The sequence below is a fragment of the Sus scrofa genome, chromosome 9 (genome assembly GCF_000003025.6).
Source record: "Sus scrofa isolate TJ Tabasco breed Duroc chromosome 9, Sscrofa11.1, whole genome shotgun sequence".
NCBI lineage: Eukaryota > Metazoa > Chordata > Mammalia > Artiodactyla > Suidae > Sus > Sus scrofa.
In genome coordinates this window covers 73,942,451-73,961,186 of record NC_010451.4, presented here as the reverse complement: position 1 = coordinate 73,961,186, position 18,736 = coordinate 73,942,451, and the positions used below count along the sequence as shown (strand labels likewise).

At 36.2% G+C, this 18,736-nt stretch overlaps 1 long non-coding RNA gene across 12 annotated transcripts in view; it reads right to left on the bottom strand.

Moving 5' to 3' along the window:
* Positions 1-18,736, bottom strand: part of LOC102163402 — a 190,237-nt gene that overhangs the window by 21,776 nt on the left and 149,725 nt on the right. For 5 of the 12 annotated variants that reach the window (XR_002335809.1, XR_002335815.1, XR_001298926.2 and 2 more), the window contains one exon: positions 13,643-14,372. The exons of 2 other annotated variants lie outside the window; for them this stretch is intronic. This is a non-coding gene — a long non-coding RNA (uncharacterized LOC102163402). Of the gene's footprint in view, positions 1-7,171; positions 11,786-13,642; positions 14,373-18,736 lie in introns of those variants that run through there. 5 more of the 12 variants (XR_002335814.1, XR_002335810.1, XR_002335813.1 and 2 more) reach the window with 4 other exon arrangements.

The following is an 18,736-nucleotide window of genomic DNA, read 5'->3' as shown; positions in this document are numbered from 1 at the left end:
CCCATCATCTGTCGATTGACATTTGGGTTGTTTCCATGTCTTGGCTATTGTGAATAGTGCTGCATGAACATGTGGGTGCATGTGTCTTTTTTAAGAAAAGTTTTGTCTGGATATATGGCCAAGAGTGGGAGTGCTGGGTCATATGGTAGTTCTATGTATAGTTTTCTAAGGTACCTCCATACTGTTCTTCATAGTGGTTTTAAAGTGTGAGCAGCGCCTTCAGGCCCAACACTTTAACAGTGTAACACAGCAGAGGTTAAGTCTTTCCCCTTTCTTGTCTGCAGAATTATCCTAACACTGAGTTAGGAGAATCCATAGCCAGCATAGGAAAAGTTCAGAGTAGCTATGATCAAAGGCAAGAAGCACTCTGTTCTCATTCATGGATATGTTGTAAAACACTCCTTAGGAACTTTCAATAGTGGTTGCCTTTAGAGAGCAGATTGTGCCAGGATGATTCATCCATTAGCTTATCTTCCATCCAATTCCTACATATTCACATTTCCTACAATCCTGCCCTCCAGCCAGTTTCAGTCACCCACCTCAGTGGTCTTGCCCTTATCAGAATCAATAACTGCTCTCTTGTAATGGCCAATGAATTATCTGGCTTTGTTTAGGACCAGTCACTCCAGGAGTACTATTTTCACCTGCTCCAGAACTCTGATCTTAAAATGACTAGCCCTCTCTTCTGCATTATCAATGTTCCCTCCCAATGCAGTATACACAAATGCTATAAAATCTCTAATCAATTTTGCCCCTTGACAGTCGATCCTCTTCAGCTACTGCCATGTACCTCTCCTCCTCTTTATGGCAAAACATCTTTAATGAGCAATATTTTCTGTTTCCTTATCTGATACTCTCTCTTACTCTGGTTCCCCCCGACCTACTAAAATTGCTTTTTATCAAGTCACCGATGACTTCTCTGATACCAAACATTGTGCTCAATTCTCAGTCCTCATTTAACTTGGCCCCTCTCACTGTCCTTTGGTATTACTGGTCATTCCCTCCTTCTTGGAACACCTCAGGACCAGTGTTGCAAGGCACTACTCTTTTATAATCTTACTTATTGGCTGCTTCTTATCAGTCTCCTTTTTTTTTTTTTTCTTTTCCTCCACTTCCTGACATCTAATGTTAGAGAACCACAGGCTCAATCCTCAACTATCTTTTATTTCCTATACTTATTCTGGAATTTTGTTCTTCCCCAGGCTTTATGTCATTTATATGCTTAACTCCCAAATTCATATCTCCACCCTAACCTTTTTCTTGAGATTGATTTATCTATTTGATCCCAACAGACGAATGTTTAACAGACATCTTAAACTTAGCATATGCAAGCTCTGTATTTCCTCTCCTCTCTTCTCAAACTTCCCTTTTCCTCAGAATCCCCCATGTCATTAAATAGAACCAATATTTATGGGCAAAAGTTCTGTTACAAAGACCAGTAGGGGCAAAGAGATATAAAGGGGTTGCATCTTCAGTTTATTTATTCATATTTTGTTAGGCACCAGCTTTTTAATTACCCTCCAGCCATATGTTATGCTCCTAACTAATGGCTACATCTGTGGAAGAAAACAAACTCTTTTCAACAAAGTGATAAACCCTAAATCCTCCTTGTTTTATATGCAATCAACAGTACATCACAGAACTAATTCCCATTGATCACTATTTTGTTCTGGTCTAGCTTGTGTTCTGCCTAAAACATGTGACCAGGTGATAAATTGCAGCCCATATAATTAAGAGACAAGTAATTTAAATACTGTGTTATTCCTAGGAATTATAAATGGCTCCAGGGACAAGTTCTGAACAGTTTTTTGTTTCTCTTTTTTAATGTTGCCTTTTTAGTTCTCTCTCAACCCTCTTTTACTGAAGTTTTGTTCTTCAGTTTGAACTTTTCCATTTAGTATAGATATCAGAGTCAGAACAAGGTTAGTGTTAGTTCTTCTCAGCCCTAGGGGTTATTCTCAGAACAAATCAATTTGCCGTTGTATTTAACAAGGTATGTATTTATCAATCGTGTTGTTACTTTAAAGGATTTTAAAGAGATGTCAGTATAAAAATCTGGAGGATTATATTGACCATGAGGGCTTTTTGCGTGTGTGTGTGTGTGTTCTTTTTTTTTTCTTCTAGCTTTTAGCATGTTAAATAGCTTTCTGGTCTCTTCATCTGCCACATCAAAGTAATGACAGACTCTTACAGCAATAATAGAAAATTAAATGCTTGAAAATATATAACACTCCAGATATACAGATTTTAATCTTTTGATATGATTGGAAGGGAAATAGTACCTTAGAAATTTTGTTTATTTCATTTTGGTTTTTACTCTGTGAAATTGAAGAACTAATCATGCTTCATATGAAAGCCAAAATGAAAATTCTAACATATTGATGGATATTGAAACCTAGCTAATTTTCCCTTTACTTTGCTGTGTTTATTAAACATGTTAAATTCCACTTAACCAACTCTATACAGCAAGTTTCTATGCAGAATGAAGGATTCAAAAATGTAAAAAGAAGCACAGTTTTTTTCTTCAAAGATTAAGCCAGAGAAAAGAATTCACATAAACAACGGTAATATATTTTTACAAAAACCTTGTTCAGGCCTAAATATTTCTCCAGCTGGACTCCATGTATTATCAAGGGACCTTCTAGTTCCCTCTGAGATGTTTTACATTTTATATTGTAATTTATAATCATTTGGAAATATTAATAGAATCCTGTTTAAGACTATTGAGATGAATTTCCCATAACCAAAAACTTATGTGAACTTAAAATATGTCTCTGTTTAAGTTTTTGATCCAACTGGCACCCTAAAGCAATTTTTTTTTAATGTATTGACAAGCTTGTCTGGTTGCTGTTAATGTTCTAATGTCAAAGTGATAGCAATAGCCTCAAGTCTGTCAAGTGCTTAGACCAAATTATTTTCCTAGTTACAAACATAAAATTTCTTTTCTGAAGTGATAATTTACAATTTAAAGATATATTTTAATTTGACTGTAGCTTTTAAATATATTTTAAAATATCACTTTAATTTGACACCACAGAAATGAATGTGGCAGAGCAATGATTTTTTTTTTTTTTTAAAGTTGTGGTTTAATAATACAGCCACAACCATCACACTAACAATGCTAATTATGGGTCTGTAAACGTGTTGGATATAGATTATGTCATGGTTCATTTTCTTTCTGAAGCTTCACAGTTATTAAAAAGTAAGAACCAATTTTGTATTAAACATGGTTTTAAATACTTTCCATGAATTAATTTATTAATCCTGTGGTATAGGCAGAATAATAGCCCTTCAAAGATTTCCATATCCTAATACCCAGAACACAAGAATATGTTACACATATGGCAAAAGGGATTTTGCAGATGTAAATAAGAAGATGGACCTTAAATTAGGGAGATTATCTTGGATTATCTTTATGGGCCTGGTTTTATCACATGAGCCCTTAAAAAAAACAGAACTCTCTCTGGCTGGAGATCAGAGAGATGCAGCCAAAGTGAGAGAGATTCAAAATATGAGAGAGACTTAACCCAGCATAAGGGGAGAGAGCCACAGGAAAAGCATGAGAAGAAATAATGATAGCCTATAAAATTAAAGACTGACCCCAGGCTGACAGCAAACAGGGAAATGAGGACCTTAGTTCTCTAACTGCCAAGAACTGAATTTGGCCAACAACTGGAATGAGCTAGGAAACAGATTCATTCCTAGAACTTTCAGAAAAAAACAGTGTTGCTGATTTTGCCCTTGTGAAACTCTAAGCACAGAACTCAGTTGAGCTATGTTCTACCTGGAATTCTGACCTAGAGAACCATGGGCTATGTGTAGCAAATAGGCGTTGTTTGTGATAGCTAAATTTGTGATAATTTGTTACAGCAGCAGTAGAAAACAAATACAAATGTTTACAGTGGCTTGTGAGTTGGTACTATCATTACCTCCATTTTACTGGTAAGCAAACTGAGGCACAGAGAAGTTACATAACCTCAAAATACCCAATGGTTAAGTTGGGATTTTAACAGGAGAAATGAGCCATCATTTGAGAGAGTTTATTAAGGGCTTGTTAACACCTAAAAGAATATGCTGTGTATTAGTCAGATATATTTTTATTGAAAGAAGATGTATGTATGAATTGTATCTTTTACATTAGATCTGTAATAGTTCATTACAGTAGTATACCAGTAATTATTAGTAAATATGCTAATAAGTATTAGTATATGTTTCCTCAGACAATATTTTCAACTTCATCATATTTATTTTAGAGATGCACAATTAAATTGCTTGACCCATCAAACTAAGAGTTAATGACTAAGGAGTGAGAGTTCCTTACTGAATCAAAGGTATAATAACCAGAAATAAGAATTAAAGTAATAGTTTATCATGTTCAAAACACAAAATCAAGTTGAGACACAAAACATAAGATATTCAAATAATAGAACAAATTCTTGTTCTGAGAATTGTCATAAGATTCAAATACAGTTGGCCCCAGCATGAGGTGATGAAATGGTATGAAGTTGAGTGTTTAAATCTGTTTAAACTTTCTAGATTTCTGGAAATCAACACAAATTATGCTTAATTGCCTCTCTAATTTAAAAAATGACTTGTGAGAATTATGTGAAAATATAAGCACCACAGAAATAGATTTGATCACAATGAACAAAACTGAGCACATCGCAAAGTATCCTTGTAAAGTTTAAAACTGTAAATTATACATCAGCAGAGGAGACCATAAAAACTATGGTCATTAAAATTCTGCAAAGAACTAAATTAAATGAATATAATCGTACATTAATAAATATTAAACACTATAATGTGTTATAAATATTAATATTTAATAAATCAATGGGATGATTTATTAAATAATTAATAAGTTAAATGCATGAAAATATGAAGGGATAATTATTTTCTTAAAAATATTTTCAATTGAAAAAATATGGACATCTCAAGACTAGTTATATTTTATTGATGGGAACATGGACAGACTTTCAAAAAATTTTGTATCATTTATAATCAACTGACAGTGTTGCTAATGCTATATTTTAAAACATAAACTATTTTAAAAGTTCCCCATAATGGTACATGTTCAACATGACTGGATGGAGATGGTATAAGGCCTATATCTGAAAAATATCCAGGACTTGTTAGGAAAGAAAGGTATTTGTCAAGTGGAATCATTACAATATACATAGACTAGCCTTAGAAGTCAGAAATACATTGGAACATTATTGTTATATTAACATCTTATAATAATAAACTTTGTTACAGCTTATTTACTCAATTTTTGCTTTTTCAAATTTTGTAAATCAAAGATGGTGATTACGAGCACTTGTATCATGCTCTAAAAACTTTGGCTAGTTCATGGAAATATTCTTAAACATAAAAAATTTCCAGATAAAACAGAAGTACTTCTAAATTATAACACTTTTCAACTACGTTAGCAAAATGTTCAGCTAGCTTAAAATTTTCAGCCTTTATAGAATATCAAGCTGATGAAATAGAAGTATTTTTCAATAATTTTTACAATATATTTCAATTACGCTAACGTGTTAACTTTATTATTTTATTTATCTTTATTTTGTAGAGGGCATTATAAAGTAGAGAAGTCTGTGTATGACATGGGGGTCTTTTATTCTTTTTTTACTTTGGGGCTGTCATTACAGTCACACAAGTTAACTTTAAATTGTTGGCTCTGATAGAGTGAGATTTTATTTAATTTAAATTAAGGAGAAAAGAGGGAGCCACATTTGCCTCTACATATCCATATGTTTGGATATTGTTGCTGAATTAAATTAGCATTAAGACCTATAAATGTTATCACAGCTAATTTTTACACATGGCTTAATGTTGAAATCAGGTAGACCAAAAGCAAAATGATATAGCTCATATTACTAAAAGCACTCTCAAAATCTGGAGGTTAAAAGACATGTACATTACAAATGTATGCATATGTTTTATACACCCTCCCCCCATAAAAACCTTAATAGTCACACACATGTTCAACCAAGTGGTCTCTGGAAGATAAAAACCTAGGATGTATAATTTTAATATTGTGTCATCTTGGTCCAGAATGTATAATTGTTTCTGTATCTGCTAAAAGTAAGAATGTGCTGTCTTTTGACCATATGTTCAAGTGGTAGACTTGTCTAGAAATCTATGAGGAGCATAGATTTGGTAAACCATACTTGTTTAAGAAACTAGTTGGCTCATGGCAATATTAGTCAGATTGCTCCAAACAGGGTTGTATAGTCCCAACTTAAAAAAAAAAAAAGATTCTTCTAAGGCATTCTAAGCTCTTTTTAGACCACTGCTACATTCAAAATAAATAGTATTTCTTAGTGCACTGCTGCTTTCCTGTAAAGATTTCACTTTTATTAGACATCACCAACCCTTTGACATCTGTCTCCTAGATTTTTAACCCCTAGTCCTTCAAAAAAGACAAGGTGATAACATTAATTTTTTTTTTTTTTATTAAGAAACACGGTGTAAGTCTGTAAATCACAACAAGGATTTGCGTCAGATGTCCTGCAATATGGGTTGTTCGTTTCTGGAAGTGATAATACAGGGAGATCATAGATCTTTTCCCTGTATGTCTTTAAAAATCAAGTAGTCCTGGGAGTTCCCATTGTGGCTCAGTGGTTAACAAAACTGACTAGTATCCATGAGGATGTGGATTCAATCCCTGGCCTCACTTTAGTGGGTTAAGAATCTGGCATTGCCTTGAGTTATGGTATAGGTTGCAGACACAGCTCCAGATCCCATGTTGCTGTGTCTGTGGTGTAGGCTGGCAGCTACAGCTCCTATTTGACCCCTAGCCACCTGGGAACCTCCTTATGCTGCAAGTACGGCCCTAAAAAGACAAAAAAAAAAAGTCATTAAAAATCAAGTAGACCAGAGGAGTTCCCATCATGGTGCTGCGGAAACGAATCCGACTAGGAATCATGAGGTTGCAGGTTTGATCCCTAGCCTCACTCAGTGGGTTGAGGATCCCGTGTTGCTGTGAGCTGTGGTGTAGGTCACAGACACGGCTTGGGCCTGGCGTTGCTGTGGCTGTGGAGTAGGCTGGCAGCTACAGCTGCAGTTCGACCCCTAGCCTGGAAACCTCCATGTGTGCTGCGGGCATGGCCCTAATAAAACAAAAAGACAAAAAAAAAAAAAAAAAAAAAAAAAAAAAGTAGTCCTAATTACATAGAATTGGAAAACCAGAGAGCTATATCGGTATAGCTATGTACTCAGATACAATTTTGATTGCTTTTTTTTTAATTCTAAAAAAGCCTAATATCTTGCATAATTCTCTGCAATAAACTGTCAGTGTATGAAGAAAAAATTCTGAATGACATAGAATAATTTTATGAATAATGAAAATGCTGGAGGCAGATGTTAAACTTATGATTACAAAGGAAAGAAAGAAAGGCTTACTGAAATTAAATCATTCAAATATGCTGGAACTTCATGATTTTTGCAACATGATTATTATTGTAAAGTGCTCAAAATTCCTCTTAGGAATAGAAAGATGAGTTGTACCTGACGAATACTTCGCCTGTAAAATTTATACCTGAAATAATATGTTCAGTTAACTCCTTTATGTTTCACCTGAGTCATCCAAATTACATTAGTGAAAATCAAATAAATAAAATAAAAAATTAAATAAATTAATGCAAATTTATTCAGCATTTTATAAGTGCATTCTGTTGTCCTTCACAGTAAATGATTATATACTGAATGATGAATAGGGATTAATTTTTTTCTGTTGTGAAGTTACAGGTTGTTTGTCTAAAATACAATTTTTAAAGGTTTTTTTTTTTTTCGGCCTGGCTTGAAGTGTCACAAATCCTTTTTCCACTTGTAAGACGATAACTGTTTGAATGTTTTACTATCATCTTTGGTCAAAAAAGTAAAATTTTCAGTAACCTTTTAAATAAATCTCCCTCATCCACACAAATGTTTAAATCTTGTCTCTGTGAGGTAAATGATATTTAAAATTTGGAACAGTACTGCATCAGTTATTCTTTTTAAAAATATTAATACCAATCTATAATTTGTGATCTTCTGAGAGAGAAAAAAGTGGGCTACTTGGAAACAGTAGCAATTTCTTCTCTTATGTTTTCCATTTATAAATATTTGATGGCTTCAATTCATCTTGACATGTATTAGCAATTAGAGAAATTCTAGAATCTCTTAAGGTAGACATTGCATAAGAATTTATTGTTTTTATAGTATTGCCAGTCTGCACTGTGACCACTCTAGGGTTCAGAAATATTGAGTGAACTATGGGATAGGACCAGTCTATGTGTATAAGGAACAAAGAGGACTCTTGGAAAGAAAATTGTTCCAAGAGAAGGAATGGGCATGAAAAGGTTGACAAGCCTTAATTACTGAAGGGAAGAGCAAGTCTGAATTCAGCGTGGGGTCCATGTCCTAGCTCACATCCTGTAACGCTATGAGGACTAATGTCTGAGGGAGTAAAATGGAAACCCCCATGGCAGAGTGAAGCACAGATCAGGGGAAGAGTCGTTCCTCTTTTGGAACTAAACTTAGCATTTTGACAACTGCAGGGTTCCAGTGCTCAACTGGGGGCTGAGGAGAATCTGGAGAGACTGGCATGAGAGAAATTTCATTCTTTGAGGCCTTAGGGAACCCCAGGGGTGCCTGCAGGAAACTGCTATGCCTATAGGGTGTGGAAAACTCCCATGGAAGTAAAATGGGGGTGCTGAGCACTAAGGAGCCACAGCAGAAGAAGAAAGAAACAGAATACCCAACATAGCAGCTAACTCAGCTAATGGTGTCTGGATTTATGGGAATGCACATAAGACACTCCCAGTAATACAGGAGAAGGAACTGTCAGGGGTTGGGTCTTCCATTGATAGGTCTGGATGGGTTTTATTTATGACCACTCTCTATGCCTTCCTTATAATAGATTATCAATAAATGTAGATTGAATGAATAATGTAATCTGATAATTTTCAACAGAGGTAGAAGAAAAAACTGAGAAGATAAAAGGTCAGCTGCCACCCTTATTCAATATGATTCTCTGTTAGTTTACCTAATCTGTCTTTAGGATTTGAACATTTAGAAGACAGAATTAAAAGGATACATTTTCACTTATCTAATGGTGGAACAAAATAATCCCATTTTGAAGCATTTAAACAATTTTGGCCACAGTAAAGTCAAACAATTTTAAAAATTAATACAAATGCTGTGCAAATTTTGTTTTTCTGTAGGATGATGTTCTGAAAATCAGGAATGTATTTTACTTCTTAGGATAATTTCCTGATTATCAAATTCTGAATATAAAGATTTTATTTTTAGTTCCTTTGCTCTAAGACAAAGTTTAATAAATCTTGATATTTTAAAAATGTCCTAAAAAGATGATGATGTCAATAATGAAGAAAAATGAGCCATCACTGAAAAATACCAACCCTACATGTTTCTGGCAGCTGCCATACCAGCTACTTCAGCCCTACAGGAATAATCCCTGATAAAATAAATTAATTGATGTGCATTAATTTGTTTTCATAAATGTAGGAAAGTTCATGTTAAAGAAATATATTTAATTGTGTCACTTTCTTGCCCTTGATAGCTTCCTATCACCACTTGTTACACGTTGGTTTCCCCAGTATGCAGACTTGGAAGCTGTATTACTATGTAGGAGTTTTATTAGGGAATAGTTTCAGGATCAACAGTGATGGAAAGAAAGAGAAAAACTGCAGAATTACATACGGGGAGAAGTGGAACTGAGGATCTGTCTCCATGGGGCCTCACTTGAGGAGTTCTGAGGTTGACATAGCCCTTCTGAGTTGTCCTGAGTTGGGGACTAGGAACCAGGCTTTCTTGTCTCTATCTATCAGTCATGGGCCACCATGAGAAGGAGGCATGACCTTGGTTAAGATGGCCTTCCTCAGCAAGGCAATCCCCAGAGGGAGCCAACAGGGGAGGGCTGAGGGCTTCTGGCTGGCAGCACTCTTAGCAGGGAAGAAGTTAAGTCATTTGTTTTTGAAGGGAGGTTCGAGCAGTACATTATGGCATCTACACACCACTCAACTGGATGAAATCATACAGTAATACAGCTCTCAATCCCAGGTCAGATCCAACATACCTTCCCAATTTATTCTCTGCTATTAGCCTACCTATACCCTGGATGCCAATCAACACCCTGCCCCCAGTTTACCTTTATGCTATTGTAAACAATAACCCAGACAGACTCTCTTCCCACCCTTTAAAACCTAATTTTTCCCTCAGTCAGAGTTAATGCTTCTTCTGTGCTTATACCATTAGCATTTACCTCCTATTACTATTATTTACTAACTCCTCAAAAGATAGCTACTTTTTCATCATATTATACAACAAATACTTAACATAGAGCCAATACACAAAGGTCCTATAAACATTGAGTGACCACATGAATAATGAATGAGCAATAATTCACAAGACTAAGAGGAAGCAGATGTCATTTATTTATTTCATGGAGACTGATTATCCTATTAAACAAGCCCAATTCATTAAGGGCATAAATTAAATCACAGTATTTACAAAAGTTCTCGTATATGTCTGAGACTGCTTGGAATTTTGGAAAATAACAATTTATTCTCTGTCTTCAAGGTTCCTATGACCTATTTAAAGTGACAGGAGATGAAAATATAAAACTTAAATGTGTGACAGAAAACAGGATCTAATACAAAGATAAATGAAAAATCACAAAGAGCCCATCTACTCTGAGATGTGTTATAGGAAGTTATTTATGATGTTTTTTTGTCCAGAATTCAGGTCCCATCTTCCCACAGAACAGTATTTGACATACTAATCAATTTCTCTGGATGGCTTATATAATCCTATTTATTAAATTTAAAATAAGCCTTAGGACTAACAGTGATATATAATGTAGTAGCACTTACTATGGCATTTTTATTTGTATGTCAAATTTAATTAATGGACTATTATGTTCATATATTCAGTAAATATTTTGATGAGCACCCACTGTATGCCAGGCACTGGGATATAGCTGTGAAAAACTCAGATAAGCTCCTTCTGTTCATGGAACAAACGGTTTTTGGGCAAAGGCAGGTGCTGAGTGATCATAATAATGAGAGGAGTGTTATGAACAGGAGGTTTTGATGTTATGGTCGCATTCAACAAGGGAGCTTCTTGGGCCGGGGCCGCTTATTTAAGGCAGGACTAGGCTGAGGTGTTAAGGGCTAGTTAGCTGTAAACTGGAGGCTGGAGAGAAAAGGAGGAAAAATGAGTTCCAAGTAGAAGGAAGATCATGTGTCATCCATGTCAGAGCATGGGAGAAATATGCCTATACAGGCCATTTGAGTAGCAAAAAAGAACTGTCTCGTGGTGTGATTACTAAGAGCAATGTGAGACAAAGCTGTGTTGGAAAGATAGGTAAAGGTTACATCATGACAAGCTTTGTAATAAGACCACTCTTGTCTTTAATGCCATGGAGAGTTAAAGGTGGGCAGTATACTCTCAGGTTTGCATTTGTGGAAGATTATTCTAGAAGCAGTGTATAAGAGGAGTTGTAAGGGTCAAGGATGGCAGTGGGGATACCAGATGGCTAATGCTCCTGTTGAAAGTAGACAGTAAGTTGGCCTGAGGTATTGGCAGTGGAAATGGATAGAAGTGGATGGTGGTGAGTCCGGAGAATGAATGTTGCTTGCAGATTGATGATGCCCAGGGCACTTGAAGTTGCAATACACCTGTCTCCTCATCTGATCTGGTCAGTGTGGGAGAGGCTCAATTCTGTTCCTGTTCAGGCACAGGCCACAGGGCAGGAAAGGAATCCTTGGTCAGGTGGCTACAGCAGAGGCAAAGGTGGAAAGTGAGCCACCCTAAGCAAAGCAGGGTGAAGAAACAGAGTGAGTCTGGGGTCTGTACCCAGTGGGGAGGAGAGTCCCTGGCCCGTCAGCACAGAAGAAAAACAAAAGAAAGCAGCCCTTGATATATGCAGCTGATTTTTACAGGTAGTCCTCAATGTTATTACCAATGGGTCTGACATTGAGAGCCAGGTCATTTTCTCCTATTGGATACTAACAATCTCTTATCTCCAGACAAGGTCACCCTGAGACAATGAAAAAATGAAACAGAACAGGGCTACTTCATAATTCTAAACACAGACAAAAATATGGTTATTATGTCATCCACAAAACATCCAAATATAGAAACCCCCTCTTTTTCTAACAACAACCAATCTGGAGCAAATGCTGCTTCCTTAGACCATCTCCCAAATCACCCAATCCAAGCCCCAAACTTGTAACAGATTCTTTCTGACTCTCTCACTGAGATGCCCCACACGTCCCCAGATTACTGCAATAAGTAATAAACTCAACTTGTTCAACTACAAGGTGTGGGGGGTGGTTCTTCATGGTCTTTGGCTGAGGGCACAAGCAGTAAGTTACAAATTCATAAATTGGAAACTGCCTGCCTGTCTGTGATGCATTGGCATTTAGTGCCATGGAATGACACACCATGGGCACATAATAAGCATTTGCTAGACAAACAAGGAAGCTTTTACAGCGATGAAGAAAAGACTACTGCAATAATCCACCTGCTTATAATCTGTTCCGACCAGTCCCCTGGTCTCAAAATTTGATCTAAGCCTTCACTGAAAAAGAAACAGGGAAAAAATTACAACAAAGAACTAAAGCACAACCCCCAGAGGATTTATGAGTAATGCTACTTTAGTCACGACAGTCTTTAATTTTTTTTTTTACTTTGATTTTACTCAGGGAACTTTTAGCTTTACTCATCTTTAATTACCTCAATTTCATGCCTAACTCAGGCACAGAAGAGATCTGTTTGTAATTTCAGATGAGAGAAAATGAAATTCCCCTCAGCAAAGTCAAATGTTAAAATTCAAAAGGAAGAACAATGTACCAGCTCACTGACAAATATCAACTTTACCTTCCAAGGTAATTGAGTGGTAATGCAGTATTGAAGAGCTCAAGTTTTATTTTGAAAACATAACAAAATCCAACACAGAAAGAGTTAATGTTAAAACCAAATCTCTTTGTCTCTTTTTTATTGTGGTAAGAACATCTGACATGAGATCTACCCTCTCAACAAAATTTTACGTATGCCATATGATGTCAGTAAGCACTGAACACAATGCTGTACAGCAAATCTCTAGGACTTAATCAGTTTTCTTGCAAAACTGAACTTTATGCCTGAACAGCCACTCCCCCATTTCTCCCACCCCTCTAGCCTCTGGCATCTGCCATTGACTCTCTGCTTCTATGTGTTTGATAGTTTAGATGCCTCATACAAGTGAAATCACAGTTTCTGTCCTTCTGAGACTGGCTTATTTCGCTTAGCATAATGTCCTCCAGGTTCATTCATGTTGTGGCAAATGGCAGGATTTCCTTTTTTAAGGCTACACAACATTCCATTGTAATGAGGCACATTCTCTTCATCCATTCACTGCCAGTGGACACAGGTTGTTTCTACATCTGGTCTATTGTGGATAATGCAATGAACATAGGAATGCAAATATTTTCTTTGAGATCTTCATTTCAATTCTTCTAGCTATAGATCCAGAAGTGGGATTGCTGGATCATACGGTATTTCTATTTTTAGTGTTTTGAGGAACCTCTATACAGTTTCACATAGAGGCTGCACCAATTTACACTGCTATCAACAGTCAGTATGGGCTCAATTTTCTCTCCCATCCTTGCCATCTATTGTCATCTCTCTCTCTCTTTTTTTTTTTTTTCTAATAGCCTTTGTAATAGGTATGAGGTGATATCTCATTGTGGTTTTGATTTGCATTTCCCCATGATGAGTGATATTGGGCATCTTCTCATATACCTGTTGGACATTTTCATATATTCTTTGGAAAGGTGTCTATTCAAGTCCTTTGTCCATTTTAAAATCAGGTTCTTTGTTTTTTTGCTACTGAGCTTGAATTTACTGGATATTAACCCCCATCAGCTATATGGTTTGCAAACATTTTGTCCCATTCTGTAGGTCGCCTTTTCATTCTAATTGTTCTGTAGGCAGTACAGAGGATTTTTATTGTCTCTTAGAAGGTGGAATATTCAGCAGATGTTAATATTTTTTCTTCAGTTCCTTGTTTTTCAAATGTTCACAAAAAGAACAGTAATTATTTTATAATTGAAAAGAAAACAACAATTCAAACTAATTAACAAGCCAATTCAATGAAGCCAAGTGGAATGGCAAATATGGTAGGTACTTAGCCTTGATAAAGGTTATTTGAGGAAAAAGGGAAAATTTGGACTTACCTTTATGGTTATTTATATTAATTATGTTCATCAAATTCTTCCCCTCTTCTACAATTTATATGATGTTGATTAAGCCAATGACTCAAAGACCAACAAGCCACTTTCTGAAGCTTTTGGTAAATTTTAGTTTGCCAGCTTAATTTTCTAAGGTTGGGAAAGGAAATAATGAGAAAAGGGAAATGTGCAAAAAGTTACTGACTTTTGTGCATTATGGATGATAACATTTAGCAGTTTCTACGAGAGGCAGACACAGAGGCCATATTTTGCATTTTTAATGCACTCTCTACATTCGTTGAAAAAAGCTAGTGTAAACAGATGCATATCCCTAATGAGGATGCTACAACTGATATTGCTTTTTCTGTGAAAACTCCCAAATTTTATACAGAACACAGGAAAAAAATAGCTGAAGGCAGAGACATGTTCTTTTTGAGAACCATAGCTAAGTTTTTCTTTCATTCCTGAAATATGAGTCAGATTAGGATCACGATATTGATGACTAAGATCATGAATAAAAGAATGATTAGCCCACGTGGAACTAAAGATGTCAGTGCAGGGCTGCAGGCTTTATTGTTCCAAACTTAAGAGAATGATGGGCACAGAGATATTCATTGTAGAAGATTCTACACCAAAACAGTGACATCCTAATTAGGACATGTCTGCCTTCTATTCTTGTGCTTTTCTGTGCACTTTGTCAGTGACTTTCAACCATGTTTTTTAGCTATACAACAACTCAACCTCAAATTCTCAAAACTCCTTTTTATCGTCTTTAAATATTTATGTGGCATTCAACACTTTTTGGAAAGCTATGAGTCCCTACATCAAACCAAATAGAAAGTTGTGAGCTAAAAAATCTGGAAACCACTGTCCAGGGGGATCAATTCCAAAGGTAATACGTCTTCTATAAATTGGAAAATCACCCAGATGAACTCATTATTGCAGGCCGAAGTGATGCTGGTGTCAGACCACAGAAAATATTAAGGATAAAGGGGATTATAGAGGCACAGATGCAGTGAATCATCCATATTCAAATGAAAGCATCTAACTTGTGTGTAATTAATAATTTTTGAAGGGGTGGCATGAGGTTTGGAGATTTGTGTGTGTGTGTGGCTTCTGCCCTTTCAATGTTTTCTGCAACCATCTGCCATTAAGTGATGCTTAACTCTCCTTGCCATGGCTAGCACAACCCTATCAGAATTATAAAATGATGCATATCAAAATAAAATGTAAGATAATGATAAGAATTATAAAAGAATCCAGTGTCAAGACTCAAAGTTGAAGATGTCATAAAATTTCTAATCTGATGCTAACAGTCAAAATCTAGAACTTCACTCATTTCTCTGTGCCCAGAGAGGTGAATTCCATGTCGTGGAACATCCCTGAAGGGCTCAGGTAAAGACCGGGTGCATGAAACCAGCATGCCTCCCTCTCCAGCAGCCACATGGAAATCCTTGGATGCTCAGGGGCCTTTTGGTAGGGCAAAGTGGTGGTGGTGGTGAGGAGAGGAGAGCCTGTCTGGAGAAGAAGCTATGTCAAAAGAAGTCTAGGCCAAGAATCCAGACCCAGAGGCAGTATTGGAGGTTCTAAAGGGAATGCTGTTCCAGGTTCCGTGGGGTTATTGGTACTGAATAGGTCACACCTTGGCCAGCTGACTATGTGTGTGCCCTGGAGGAGAAGTTGAACCTGTGTAAGATCATCAAGGGGCCACACCTCCACACACAGTCTAGAGCCCAGGAAAACGGTATATCTCATTTACTCTGCTGGCGTGGGCCCGGGACACAGATCTCTTTCTTAGCCAAGTAACGCCGAGGTGGGGCAGGAGTGGAGGGGCAACAGGCATCTTTCCAGTGCCAAAATCTCTCTCCATGTTGGGGGCGACAGTCTTTGACACATGACCGCATGTAGATAACAGATTTAGAATCATTATAACCATACTATGAAGACAATATGAAATGAGAATTATGGTTTAATAACTGGTTTACTTATGCACCATAATATAGAACACCACCTAGTTTCTAATATTTACCTCATTTTCCCCAAAAGACTGCATGTAAGATATAGGTATGGCTTACAGAAGAATAAAATATTCTTATATTCCATGTAACTGCCATCTAGCTTAAGAAATAGAATATACCAAATGTTGTGATTTTTTTCTTTATAGTATAAGTATGGTATCAAATAGGGTATGCTCTTCTCTCACTCATGGAGTATACTCCTAAGAGAGTGACCGCTATATCAAAGAGTTGTGAAACATGACTAGGGAATGAGAACTGTTTCCAAAGAAAGTTGTCCTGATCTCCACTCTGACTGGTATTTGAAGGGTGTTCTTGTTGCCTCACGTATTCTCAGATATATATGTATTTTTTGGTTTTCTTGGTCTGTAGGAGGTAAGATGGGATTTTACTGTCATTTTATTTTGCTTCTCCTTGACTGCTAATACAATTAAGCATCTTCTAATTTGCTTATGAACCATTCATGTTTCCTCTTCCATGAACTGCCTTTTGTTCTTTGTCTTGCTTTGACTTTTCATGGTTGATTTACAGAAGTCTTTGTTATGTTCTGGTTTCTCATCTTTGACAGTTGTGCATTTTGCAAATAACTTCTCCCGGTTGGAGGCTTGTGTATTTATTCTCCTTATGATGTCTTTGATGATAACCAATTCCAGATATAAATGTTGACATATTTTTCAATTTTTTCCTTTATGTTCTGTGCTTTTGTAAAAGGTATTAACAATATCTTTGTGAATCAAGGGCAGAAAGATATTCCCCTGTATTGTCTTATAAGCATGTTGGAGTTTTGCTTTCCACATGTTATGTCCATCTGGCACTGAATTTTACGTATAATGTGAGTTATAATTTATGGGGTGGTCTTAATTTTTTTTTTCCGTCTGTAAAATCAATATACTAAACAGTCCATCTTCCCCCACTAATCTGCCAAAGCAAATACTGAGTTTCTATGTACGTGTTGGTCTGTTTCCAGGTTCTCTCCCATTTCTCTGTTTTATTTACCTATTCATGTGTCAGGTGGCACTTTCTAAATTACTATGTCTTTTAAGTATTGCTGCCTCATAGTCTAAGAGCCAATCTTCTTGAGAGGTGGTTTCCCCCGCCCCATATTTTTAACTCCACATTGAGATGTTAGTAGTAGTAGTAGTAGCAACAGTCAATGTTGTTTAGTTTTCTTTAGTTTTTCCCTCAGCTTTACCAGTTTTTTCTCAGCATTATCCCTTAAATTTTAGACTTGCTTCAAGGATCATTTTCCTTCTTTCTGAAGCATAATTTTGGTAGTTCTCTTAGTGATGGTTTGCTATTGATAAACTTGAATTCTTATTATTGTTACTAATGCCTCAAAGCATCTTTTATTTTACCTTCATTCCTAATAAAAACAATCATTTTTCTGAATATTCTAGAATGACAACTATTTTCTCTCAAGATTTTAAAGGTTTTTTTTTTTTAATATTTTTCCAGTTTCTGTTGTTCTTGATGCAATGTCAGTTTAATTGTCATTCTTGTCAGTAATTTGGGACCATTTAAAATTCATATTCACCTTGGGCTTTTGGGTCATATAATTACTATGAATTACAGCTTAAAATTTGTATGGGGAATGTCCACGTTTATGTGGTCAAGCAGTGTCCATGAAGAGAGTTTATTTAGTTTATTTGTCCCTATCTATCTATCTGTCTATCTATCTTTCAATTTTACCTGGAGCCGAAACTGAGGTAAATATATTAAGTTTTCCTTTAAGTTTTTACCAGCTTTTTGCTCACTGATTTCCACTGGGAATGCCAATTTTTGATTGTTTTGGTTTCCAACCTAGCCCATAGGATTGACTTCTGTGCACACAGACCTTCAAAACCTATCTTCTCAACCACAAGGGGTTTTCAGATATCCCTGTAATAAACATTGGCTCTAGCACCTATTTATCTTTCCAGATTTATGATTCCTTACAGCTCTGGTCTCTGGTGATTTCCCTAACTTTCCCAAAAGCTCAGTCATGCTTTTAAAGAGACAATGTTTACACTTTATCAAGCATTTCAGACACCCTATACAGGGAATGTTTCTTCAGATACAAATTCAAATGGGGTGTAGGAAGCAGAAAACTCAGACATTTTCAAACTCTTCTTCGTATCCTTAAATACGCCTTCAAACTCTTAACATCCTTCAAATTTTTATCCATTAAAGAACTGAAAAACTTCCTTGTTAGTTATGGGACCACAGGCATCTTGTTTCATCCAATCATCTCAATTCAATACCAAGTCAATCTCCCAACTGCTAGTCTTCCTAATCTTTACAACCACTTATCTTGTTTGCTCTTACATTTACTTCTGAATCATTCTACTTTCTTTCCCCTTGGATATTATTTTCCTGTGTTTCCTGGTGATTTTGAGTGTGATTACTGGAGCCATCAAATGAAGATCAATCTATTCCCCTAAAATAGCCTTGGCTTGGCATAAGAAAAATGTATCAAAAAATGTAAACCTAGCAGATTTCTTCCTGAAGTCTACCTGGAAG